The sequence below is a fragment of the Vidua macroura genome, chromosome 1 (assembly GCF_024509145.1).
Source record: "Vidua macroura isolate BioBank_ID:100142 chromosome 1, ASM2450914v1, whole genome shotgun sequence".
In the NCBI taxonomy this organism is placed as follows: domain Eukaryota; kingdom Metazoa; phylum Chordata; class Aves; order Passeriformes; family Viduidae; genus Vidua; species Vidua macroura.
In genome coordinates, this window is record NC_071571.1 from 105,618,246 (window position 1) to 105,629,306 (window position 11,061).

Genomic DNA, 11,061 nt, shown 5'->3' on the forward strand with positions numbered 1-11,061 from the left:
GCTTGTGCAACTTGTCATGTGGGGCTCCATACGGCTGCTTTCCACTTGCGGTTCATCCCTACGATGCAACAGGAACCGTCAGTGAAAAGAGTGTAGTGTGTTTCCTCTGCTGCTAGTTGGTTATAGGGTGGAGCTTCTTCAGCCCTTGTTGCTTGTACCTGCTCCTCGTTGTCAGTGAGACCAACGTTTTCACCTTCCGGCCAGTTCATAATTATCTCTAAAATCCCAGGGCGATTCAGGTTTCCAATATGGGCGCGCTGGGTGATGAGGGCAATCCATTTGCTCCATGTGGCATCAGTGGCATGGTGGGTAGTAGGAACCTTTCCTTTGAATATCCACCCCAGCACCGGGAGTCGGGGTGCCAGGAGGAGTTGTGCTTCTGTGCCAATCACCTCAGAGGCGGCTTGAACTCCTTTGTGGGCACCCAAGATTTCCTTCTCTGTTGGGGTGTAGTTGGCTTCGGACCTTCTGTAACTTTGGCTCCAGAATCCCAGTGGTCAGCCTTGAGTCTCACCAGGCACCTTCTGCCAAAGGCTCCAGGACAAACCATTGTTCCCGGCTGCAGAGTAGAGCACATTCTTGACCTCTGGTCCCGTCCTGACTGGGCCAAGGGCTACAGTATGAGCAATCTCCTGCTTGATCTGGGTGAAGGCTTGTTGCTGCTCAGGGCCCCAGTGGAAATCGTTGTTCTTGCGGGTAACCAGGTAAAGAGGGCTCACAATCTGGCTATACTCGGGAATGTGCATTCTCCAAAAACCTATGGCACCTAGGAAAGCTTGTGTTTCCTTTTTGCTGGTTGGTGGAGACATCACCGTGATCTTGTTGATGACCTCAGTGGGAGTCTGGCACCGTCCAGCTTGCCGTTTCACTCCCAGGAACTGGATCTCTCGGGCTGGTCCCTTGACTTTGCTCTTCTTGACGGCGAAGCCAGCTTCTAGCAGTATCTGGATGATCCTCTCACTTCTCCCAAACACTTCTGCCGCTGTGCTCCCCCACAATGATATCATTGATAGGTGTTCTGGAGCCTCACCCTTTTCTAGTGAAGTCTGGATCAGTCCATGGCAGATGGTAGGACTGTGTTTCCAGCCCTGGGGCAGTCGGTTCCTGGTGTACTGCACGCCCCTCCAGGTGAAAGCAAATTGAGGCCTGCATTCTGCTGCCAGAGGAATGGAGAAAAATGCATTAGCAATATCAATAGTAGCATACCACTTTGCTGCCTTGGACTCCAGCTCATACTGGAGTTCCAGCATGTCCGGTACAGCAGTGCTCAGCGGTGGAGTCACTTCATTTAAGCCACGATAGTCCACAGTCAATCTCCATTCTCCGTCAGATTTGTGCACAGGCCCGATGGGGCTGTTGAAGGGTGAGTGGGTTTTGCTGACCACCCCTTGGCTCTCCAGCTCACGAATCATTCTGTGGATGGGGATCACAGCATCTCGATCTGTCCGATACTGCCGGCAGTGCAGTGTCGAGGTAGCAATTGGCACGCATTGCTCTTCCACCCTTAGGAGTCCTACTGCAGATGGGTTTTCTGACAGTCCAGGCAAGGTGTTTAATTGCTTAATGTCCTCTGCCTCTACAGCAGCTATTCCAAAAGCCCACCTGAGTCCTTTTGGGTCTTTGTAATAGCTGTTCTGGAGGAAGTCTATGCCTAGACTACACGGAGTGTTTGGGCCAGTCACTATAGGATGTTTCTTCCACTCCTTCTCACTCAGGCTCACCTCGGCTTCCACCAGGGTCAATTGCTGTGATCCCCCTGTCACACCAGCAATGGAAACAGGCTCCGCCCCCACATGTCCCGATGGTATCAGAGTACACTGCGTATCAGTATCAACTAAAGCATCATATTTTTGTGGCTCTGATGTGCCAGGCCATCGGATCTACGCTGTCCAGAAGATCCGGTTTTCCCGTGCCTCTCCCTGGCTAGAGACAGGGCCCCTCTAACCCTGGTTATTATTCCTTTCCTGGGCATACATACTAGAGGTTCCTTCCAGGGGGTCCGACAGATCGTACCCAACAGCTTGGTCATGGGAGGTTGAGGCTACCTTCACCTTGGTGGAACTCCCCTGGTTAGAGTTTCCCTCCTTGAGTTGACACACCCGTGCTGCCAAGACAGAAGTGGGTTTTCCATCCCACCTTCCCATGTCTTCCCCATGGTCACACAGGAAGAACCACAGATTAGCCCTTGGAGTGTACCCTCTCTCTCTAGCTGGGGAATGTTGGGCTCTGACTTTGGGGCCTGTGACTCGCATGGGTGCTGCATTAACCTTCCTCATCTCCTCCCTCATCTCCTCTTTGAATTCCTTAATCACAGCTGAGATATGAGCCTGCATTGGGCCATTAATCATACTCTCATAATTCCTAAGTTTGTTGGCAACAGAACTCACTGTCTCTCGGTTAGTATCAGCATTGATTGTTGCGATGAAAGTGGTGTACTGAGATGGCCCAAGATTTGCTAGACTCCACAGCATTTGCCCTGTGCACCTGACCTTGTTGGGGTCATTAGCATGCTGTCCATCCCTCCCAAAGAGTACCTCCAATACTGCCACTTCCCTCAGATGTTGGATCCCTTTCTCAAGGGTCTTCCAGTGCATTCTATGATGGTGCTCCTGCATTCTCTCCCTGTGGACAAAACTCTCTCTGACACTCATTAAAAGCCGCTCCCAGAGAGAAAGGAACCCTGGCTCCCTTACAAAAATCTGATTCATACCTGAGTCCTGGGTCAAGGGTTCCAAGTTCCTTGCCTCACCACTGTCCAGCTGCACGCCTGTACCCATAAGGTCCCAGACCCGGAGTAACTAAGGTGTTATAAGCCTCACGCCCTCGTCACACAATGTCTTTGTGCAGATGATGGAGACTTTCGTACGTCAGGGACTTGGTGATGATTGCAACCTCTGGCTATCTTGTGGGTTGTGAGGTTCCTCCATTCCTATCCCTATCTGGGTGCTCTGCTTTCATCTTAGACCTCCTTGTTTCTACCAGGGCAACAGCTGCTGGCTGGGACTGCCTTTGTGGTTCAGCTGGAACCTGGACAGTTGTAACATTTGTGGGTTCCACAGCTGTACTATTAGACTGTCCCTCTTCAAGGCAAAGGGAGGGTTTCTCACCAGCTGGGGAAATGCACTCCTTCAGCATCTCACGTATCTCCTGAAGCAGAACCCTCTCCCAATCTGGGTGGTTCATTTCTGAGGCGGGCTGTGGGGCAGGGTCAGGCTCTGGAGCAGCAGCATCTCTAGTCTCTGGGGCAGTGTCAGGCTCTGCAGCAGCATTCCTAGTCTCTGGTGTAGGTGTTAGGGTAGTTATCCAGGTTAATCTTCCCTTATCTCTGAGTGCTAAATATAACAGGCTTAACAGCAACACCATCCATTGTATGATATCATTAGCATTTAGAGTGGATCTTAACCCTTCGAAAACTGGTGGAGCAGACCCAAAAAGATGGTTAAAAGGTTGGGAAAAAATTTCCCCCAGTGTCATTTCCTCACAGTAGGTGCCATTATTAAAGTAACCCCAAAAACATACAGTTAGTGTGTGATAGCTCTGAATCCATGTACCTGCCTTCCAGAGGAAGTTAAAGATCCATGACTTCCTCACCTTATTAACCCATAAGCCAAACTGAATAACAGCCACAGCAGCCTTAGTTATAGGACCCATGTCTAGATAAGGGCCTACAAATGGGAGAAATACAGCCACGACCACGTGCCACCCAAACCAGGGTAAACTAGACCACATGGTGACATTTAAAGGTGTTTCTATATCAGCACCAAAAAAAAAATTAGATTACTTAAGAACGGTTAATCGTTTTTTCCTCTCAATGCCCTCGAGCCCCACATTGGGTGCCAAAATCTGTCTTGGTTTGAAAAGACAGGAGTCTGTGAAGGAAGGCAAGGGCCTCCCGTGAAATGGAAAAGGTAAACCCCCTCCCTCCAAATTACCACAATTTCAAAATAAAAAGGCTCTCTGGCAAAGATATGGGAATGGGAATAACAGTTCTTTACTAGGAAAAATAAATAAATAAATAAATAAAAATGTAATTAGTACAAACAAAACTACTGATAGAGTCAGAAACCTGACACCCTGAGGAGTCAGGGTGTTGGTGATAGTCCAGTTAAATGGTGGCCCCTCCTCTTGGAGTGGCAGGTGAAATGCTGCTGAAGCGATGATCCAGTAGAAGGGTGTAGTTTTCTCTGAAGCTCTGGTGATAGAGTAGATGGGCCTGGTCTTCCTCTGGGAGTCCAGTGAAGAGGCTGTGCTGGTGTCCCAAGAAATGCTGATTTTATGCAGGTAGGGATGCTTGGCTCTTCCCTCTGGGTGGAGCATCTCACAATGGGATGGTGTAACTTTCTCAGTCATGCAGTGAGCCATTCAGTGGCCCATTAACAGAAGACATCTCCCCGGAGGGAGATATTGTTCTTGGAAGAGATGAGAAAACTGCCCAACAGAAGATACCTGCCCCACCTCCGACAGATGGCAAATAGAATATATGCTTATCTTACAAGCCAGGATAAGCCTGTTCAGATCTCTCTGCAGAGTCTTCTTCCCCTCCAGCAGATCAACACTTCTGCACATCTTGGTGCAAAGTGGCTGAGGGTTCGCTTGATCACCTGGGCTGTCAATGAAGATACTAAACAGGACAGGCCCCAGCACCAAGCCCTGCAGAACACTGCTTGTGCCTGGCCGTTGTCTGGACATAACTCCACCATTCTCTGGGCACAGTTACACTACGAGAAAGCAAATTGCATAGTGGAACTGAGCAGTGTGGAGTTTTGTGAGAATAAAGAACATATGTACTGACCAGTTGAGAGAGGAAGTGTCTCTTGCGAGTTTTTATATATTGGCTGTGACTCTGAGCCCCTCTAAATGATGACTTGATGAAATTTGGAAGAATGTGTCAAACCTTGTTACTGTATGAGTTCGTCAAAGAAAATTTTGTTTTACAGTGTACTTAAGACAGCACTTCCATTTTGAAATGCTAAGTGCTTTGGGAAAAAAACTTGATGAACTATTTAATCTAATTTCAAAATTAATATTGCAAGGAGGAAGGGATGTTTCTACCTGAAATGCAGGCACTTAATTTACATGAAAATAAGTTCCTCACCCTTCAGCCTATTTCCAAGCTGGTTTCTTTAAACCACTCTTTAGTGCCTGCAGTTGCAAAGTTTTTCTTTTGCAGTATGAAGTATTTTGTTCTTGAACATCTGAATAATCATTTTCATCCTTGTGGAAAATAATTTCTTTTCTGGAAAAAGGAATTTATATTCACCTACTGTATTTTAAGGTCAGATATCATGTTATTTGTCAAAATTAATAATAACAGTAGAGTAACCAATAATTTGTTCATCTTGCCATTTGATATTTCAGATGATGCTCAGGAAAGTGGGGTTATTTTGTGTAAGTGTGCAAGGATGTATTTATTGTTATATCCTGTGTGTATTTTTTTTTTCATTCAAGGAATAAGTTAAATACCTGATTCCTTTTTTTTTTTTTTTTTTTTTTTTTTAATTTTTTTTTTTTTTTTTTTTTTTTTTTAAATTTAGGGCAAATATTAACTAAGTTCCAGTGCTGGACAGTTTTAGATAGTAAATATTTTGTATACACATAGTGAAAATTGCTGTGTCTTCATAGAAGAAAGTGCACAGCCTCTCTAGTAGCTTGTTGCAGTGTCACAGTCTATTGAGTGATACTGGATGCTACTGCCTACATGTACTTTGTAGGTGCAATGCTACCAATTCCAAATGATCCAATAAAAATGCTGTTCCTCCTTAAGGTAACAAAGGTTTTTTATATAAGAAGAGGTGGCATCTTGGATTTGGAACTCTTTGGACCTTTGACCTGGCCTGTTAGAAAAAGTACCTTAGTGAGAATCCCTGCCATGTGAAACAAAAGAACATCATTATTTGATCCACTGAGGTGTGAAACAATAGCATCACTATTCAGAAAACCAAGCCATCTGAGAGACAGAAACCAAAACATAGAATTAAACAATTAATTATCATCATAACATGAAAACTAAGGTAGATATGGAGAAGTGGGTTACTGAACTGCTATCTAGTATTTTTTTTTATTTGCTTCTCAGTAACTTGACAAAAATTAGTGAGCAAATAAAGTGACAAAATTTGTGAGACACAATCCACTTAGTCAAGTTGAAAGGACTGTAAACAGTCCATGGTTCTGAAATACCTGACTGATGTGATAAGAGATTAAATGAAATTTTAAAAATTGAAGGCAACTGAGAGAGAGATGGTGAAGAAGGGGAAGGGACAACAAACCATTAGTTCAACCTCCTGTGGTCCAAATTAAGTCTGTCAGCTGGGCTTTGTGAGTAAAACTCATGTAAATTCTCACTGTTCATTGTGTACTTAATTAGGAAAAATACGAAGTGACATGCTCGTTAAAATCCAGTAGAAATAAAGCCTCTGATGACTACAGATAGGCTATAAATAGTTGTGGAAAGCATGTCTAAGATGACTGGGATTTTCAAACTAAGAAAGTATTATGGTTAAAAGTATAAAAATAGGAAAGATAATCAGGACCTTTTAGTATATCTCACAAAGCAAGAAGGAATGTGGAGTTATATTAAGAAACATGCAGAACTGACAGGAAGATCTACTCTTCATAAAACGTTTGATTGAGCTATGAAATATGTAATGAGAATGAAAAATTTAGTGATGTTTAAAACAATTTTTTCTTCCTATGAATAGAAAAGAGATAAAGGACTAGAAAAGTTAAGAATGAAGTTATTCCCAGGAGACATACAAATCATATATTTTGGCCTTAGAATAAAATATCCAAATATTACTGAGTAGGAAGAGTTTAAGTTGGAAAACAAGTTATTCCATATCTGATCATTGTAGTGTTTTGTACTATTTTCCAAAGACGTATTTGGAAGGAGGACACCACACTAGATGGATACTTGTAGGATTCAGTCTGTCAGCTCTCCTAGGATTGTCATGTAACTATTTGAGGGAAACCATGGCAATAGCAGGGAACTTCTCTGAAAAGCTCAGCAAAAAGCTGCTCTCAGCAAGAAGCTCTTGTCATTCTCCTCTGACAAGGGCAAATGAATGTAGCCAAATGTTCTGTGGTCATGAAATATGTTTGATGGCAATCCACTGCACCTTGTGAGTCCCAGAGTCAACTTTCTCATGGGAAATTAAGAAGGATGTACCAAACCTTAAAAACTTTCTCCCTCTGTAGACAAAGAAACGTGAATGATTCTTGAACAAATACATGAGAACATGTGTCTGGCAAATGCACATTGGGACAAAACAGTTTTTAATTTGTGGAAAGGCTGTTGGAGTATAAGATTTATGCCTTCAAGCATTACTATTCTAATAAAACACTGTTGATGCTATGATTTCAAAGATTTTTAAGATCATGTCTGAAGAAATCCCTCCAATCACACTCTTAAAAGACTGGGATCAAATGCATCATTCTCTCCTGTAAAATGTGTAAGAAATAGGAAAACTTGATAAATACATTGTCACAGAGAAGATCCTGCCTCGTATGGCTTTTCCATTCAAATTGCTATTGATGTTCTGTGGTCTTAGCTGAGTGTCTTCCAGGTGTTTTGTAGCTCAGCATCACTAGTATTTCCCTTTCTTTTATTTATTTTTTTTTTTTTGGAAGGCTGCTTCCTTCTTTTTCTCTTCCTATTACTTTGCTTTTAACACTCTTATTTACACTCTTCTTTTAACCCTTTCCCTTCCCCTGTCTGCTTACTCCTGAACCCTCAAGGAGTGATTTTATCACAAGCTCCAGTAGCAGTGGCACCATGGAATTCAAGAAAGCCTGGGCAACCCTGTTGACTGCTTAGTTATTCGTGACATGTCTCTGCATGTCACGGATTTTGGGATGGTCACGCAGTAACCATTGCCCTGTCTTTGTCACTATGGGTGTGTTTTGCCATGCAGAGATTCTTCAAGCATGTATCACACAGTTTTTGTTGCAGCACTGTGGTGAGTTGATGCTGGCTGGATGCCAGTCACCCATCAAAGCCAGTCTCTCACTCCCATCTGCAGCTGGGCAGGGGAGAGAAAATGCAATGAATTCATGGGCTGGGATAAGGACAGGGAGAGATCACCAAATATCATCACAGGCAAAACACATTCCAGTTGAGGATATTAATTGAATTTATTATTAACTGAATCCAATCAGGTAAGAAGTAAAATAAACCTTAAAAACACCTTCCCCCCCCGCCACTTCTTTCCTTCCCAGCTCTACATCTTCCCCTCAGTGGCCCAGTGAGACAGCGAATGGGGGTTACAGTCAGTTTATCACACATTATTCCTGATGCTGATCAGTAAGATGAGTCCTTCCCCTGCTCCAGCGTGGTGTCCCTTCCACAGGAAACAATTCTCTGCAAACTGCTGGAATATGGGTCACCTTTTCACAGTGTGCAGTCCTGCAGGCACAGCGTACTCTATTGTGGGCCCCCCAGAGGGTCACTAGTCATACCAGGAAACCTGCTCCAGTGTGGGCTTCTCTCTCCACAGGTCCCTGGCAGGAGCCTGTTCCAGTATGGGTTTCATGTGGGTTCACAGCCTTGTCTTGGGCATCCAACTATTCTGGTGTTGGTGTCTTCCATGGGCTGCAGGTGGATCTCAGCATCCCCATGGACCTCTGTGGGCTGCAGGAGGACAGCCTGCCTCACCATGGTTCTTACCATGGGCTGCAGAGGAATCTCAGACCTGGAGCACCTCCTTCCCCTCCTTTTCCACTGACCTTGGTGTTAACAGGGTTGTTCCTCTCCCATATTCTCACTCTGCTCTTCTCTGGCTACAATTTCAGCTGCACAATAACCTTTATTTTTTCCTTCTTAACTATGTTATCATGGAAGTGTTGCCACCATTTCTGATTGGCCCAGCCTTGGCCAGTGGCACGTCCATCTTGGAGCTACCTTGGACATTGGCTCTGCTGGAGATGGAGGAATCCTCCAGCAGCTTCTCACAGAAGCCACGCCTGTAGTCCCCCTGTTACCAAAACCTGGCCTTGCAAACCCAAAAGCACACACAAAAGACAGATGGTATTTATGGAGCTTCTAGGCTGAGTATTTGTGTTCTCAGTACCCATAATAAATAAAACATCTGAGGGGTAGCTTCTGAGGAATCAAACCATCCAGCGATTGCTGGAAGAGATCCTCATTAATGCTGAATTGTCATTTCTTGATTTCTTGTTTATACCTTTACAATTCTATATCTTTCAAGTTAGTGGTTTTCACGTAAAATACCTAAACTTGTCTGAACCATGCAACCTCTGACTGTTTTCCCTTTCTTGTCTTGTGTGACTCAACTCTGCAGCTTTCCTTATGACTTTGTTACAAGTGATAGCCTAACCCTTGGGCAGGCCATCACTACCCACAAGTAGTCAAGCAGACCCCATTATTTGGTGTCCACTCTGCATTTCAAAAGTAATGTAATTTCCATTGCTAATCAAGACCTTCCTGATAATTAGAACTAGTAACTCCAGATCCTCTTTTCCAGGCAGACTAGTGAATGCCTTTCAGCTGGGCATACCAGTTGTCGTGCATGACTGTGCCAGTGTTCTGTGTTCAGTGTCCTAAGAACCACATGACTTCTACCAATACAAAGGCATTCACTATTCTGAATCCTTGTAGAAAAAGTGAAATAAAATTACATACATCCTTGTAGGAAAAGTGAAATAAAATTACATACATACATTTCAAAATACTTATACACATTCCATCACCTTTGCTTCTGCTTTGGAGTCTTGGCAGACCAATAAATGTTCCTTTAGAGGTGAAATTAGAGTAACAGACATCCTTTTAAACCTTTGCCTTGTGCAAAAGGTTCTTGAGACTAAAATGCTTATCAGGTCACTGCCAATTAAAACTGTGGTCTCATGTATGAGGTGCTAGGGAAAACAACATACAGACCACATGTTGTGAAGGATCCTTGTTATCATGAAGCTGTTGATAAGAACTTCTGTAATGGAGAGACAGTAGACATCATGCTGTACACAGACATGTGATCCTGTGTACCTCAGGCAGATACTGAGACTGGTAGACCTTTATGAACCAGGGTTCACAAAAGGTCCACTCTGCAGTGGGCAGTAGTGGACAGCAGACCTGACATCTGTCATGTCTAGAAAAATCCTGTAAACAGATCAAGTCCTGCAGGAAAAAAAACAAAAAAAACCCAAAAAAACAAACAAAAAAAAACCCCCAAAAAACCCCAACAAAACAAAAACAAAAAACAAACAAAAAACCCCCCAAAAAACCCCCAAAGCAACAAAAAAACCCCAAAAAACCCAAAAAAAACAAAAAAAAGCAAAAAAACCACCCCCAAAACACAAACAAACAGACAAACAAACAAACAACAAAAAAAACACCAACCCCCCCAAACCCCCCCCCCCCCCCCAAAAAACCAAAAAAAACCCTGCAAAATTAACAGTTTCCTCAGGCTGAGTGATCTGCAAATCTCCTTATAGAGGACTGAAAATGTCAGTGCACATCCCTTAGATATGACACTGGCTAAGACATTCATAGTCCCTCATCCAGTGGGGGACACTGAGGCCTTTGTGTTTTCTGTGCTTCTTCCAGTTGTTAAAAAGGAATGAATACCATCAAAACTTCCAACAACCACCTAAAATGTAAAATCCTGATGAAGATTCAATAGCCCTATATGATGGAGAGCTTTGCAAGAAAAAAAGACTCAATGATACATGATTTCATCATACCAGGACCTTTTCATAGCCAAAAATCTGTAGACAGGAAATATTGAAAAAACAGGTAAATTCCCTGTTCTGTACTACTGCCAAAAGAGGAAGGTTAACTGGCTCTAAAGGACACATTAAGGTTTCCAGTATTAAAGCACACAAGTGCACCCCAAAGAAGAATGGAAAGATTATATATATGGTCTCTTCAGATTGTTTGCAGTGCTCAACATACTTGCATAGCAAATAACCTGGTAGATTAGCAATGAATAGGCAATACCCTTGTTAACAAAATCTCCATTGCTTTACAGTTAGCATGAGAGACCAGAGTCTTCCTTTTTTACTAGAGCATTGCACTGAGGGAGTTGCCCCGTTAGTAAAAAGGGAATG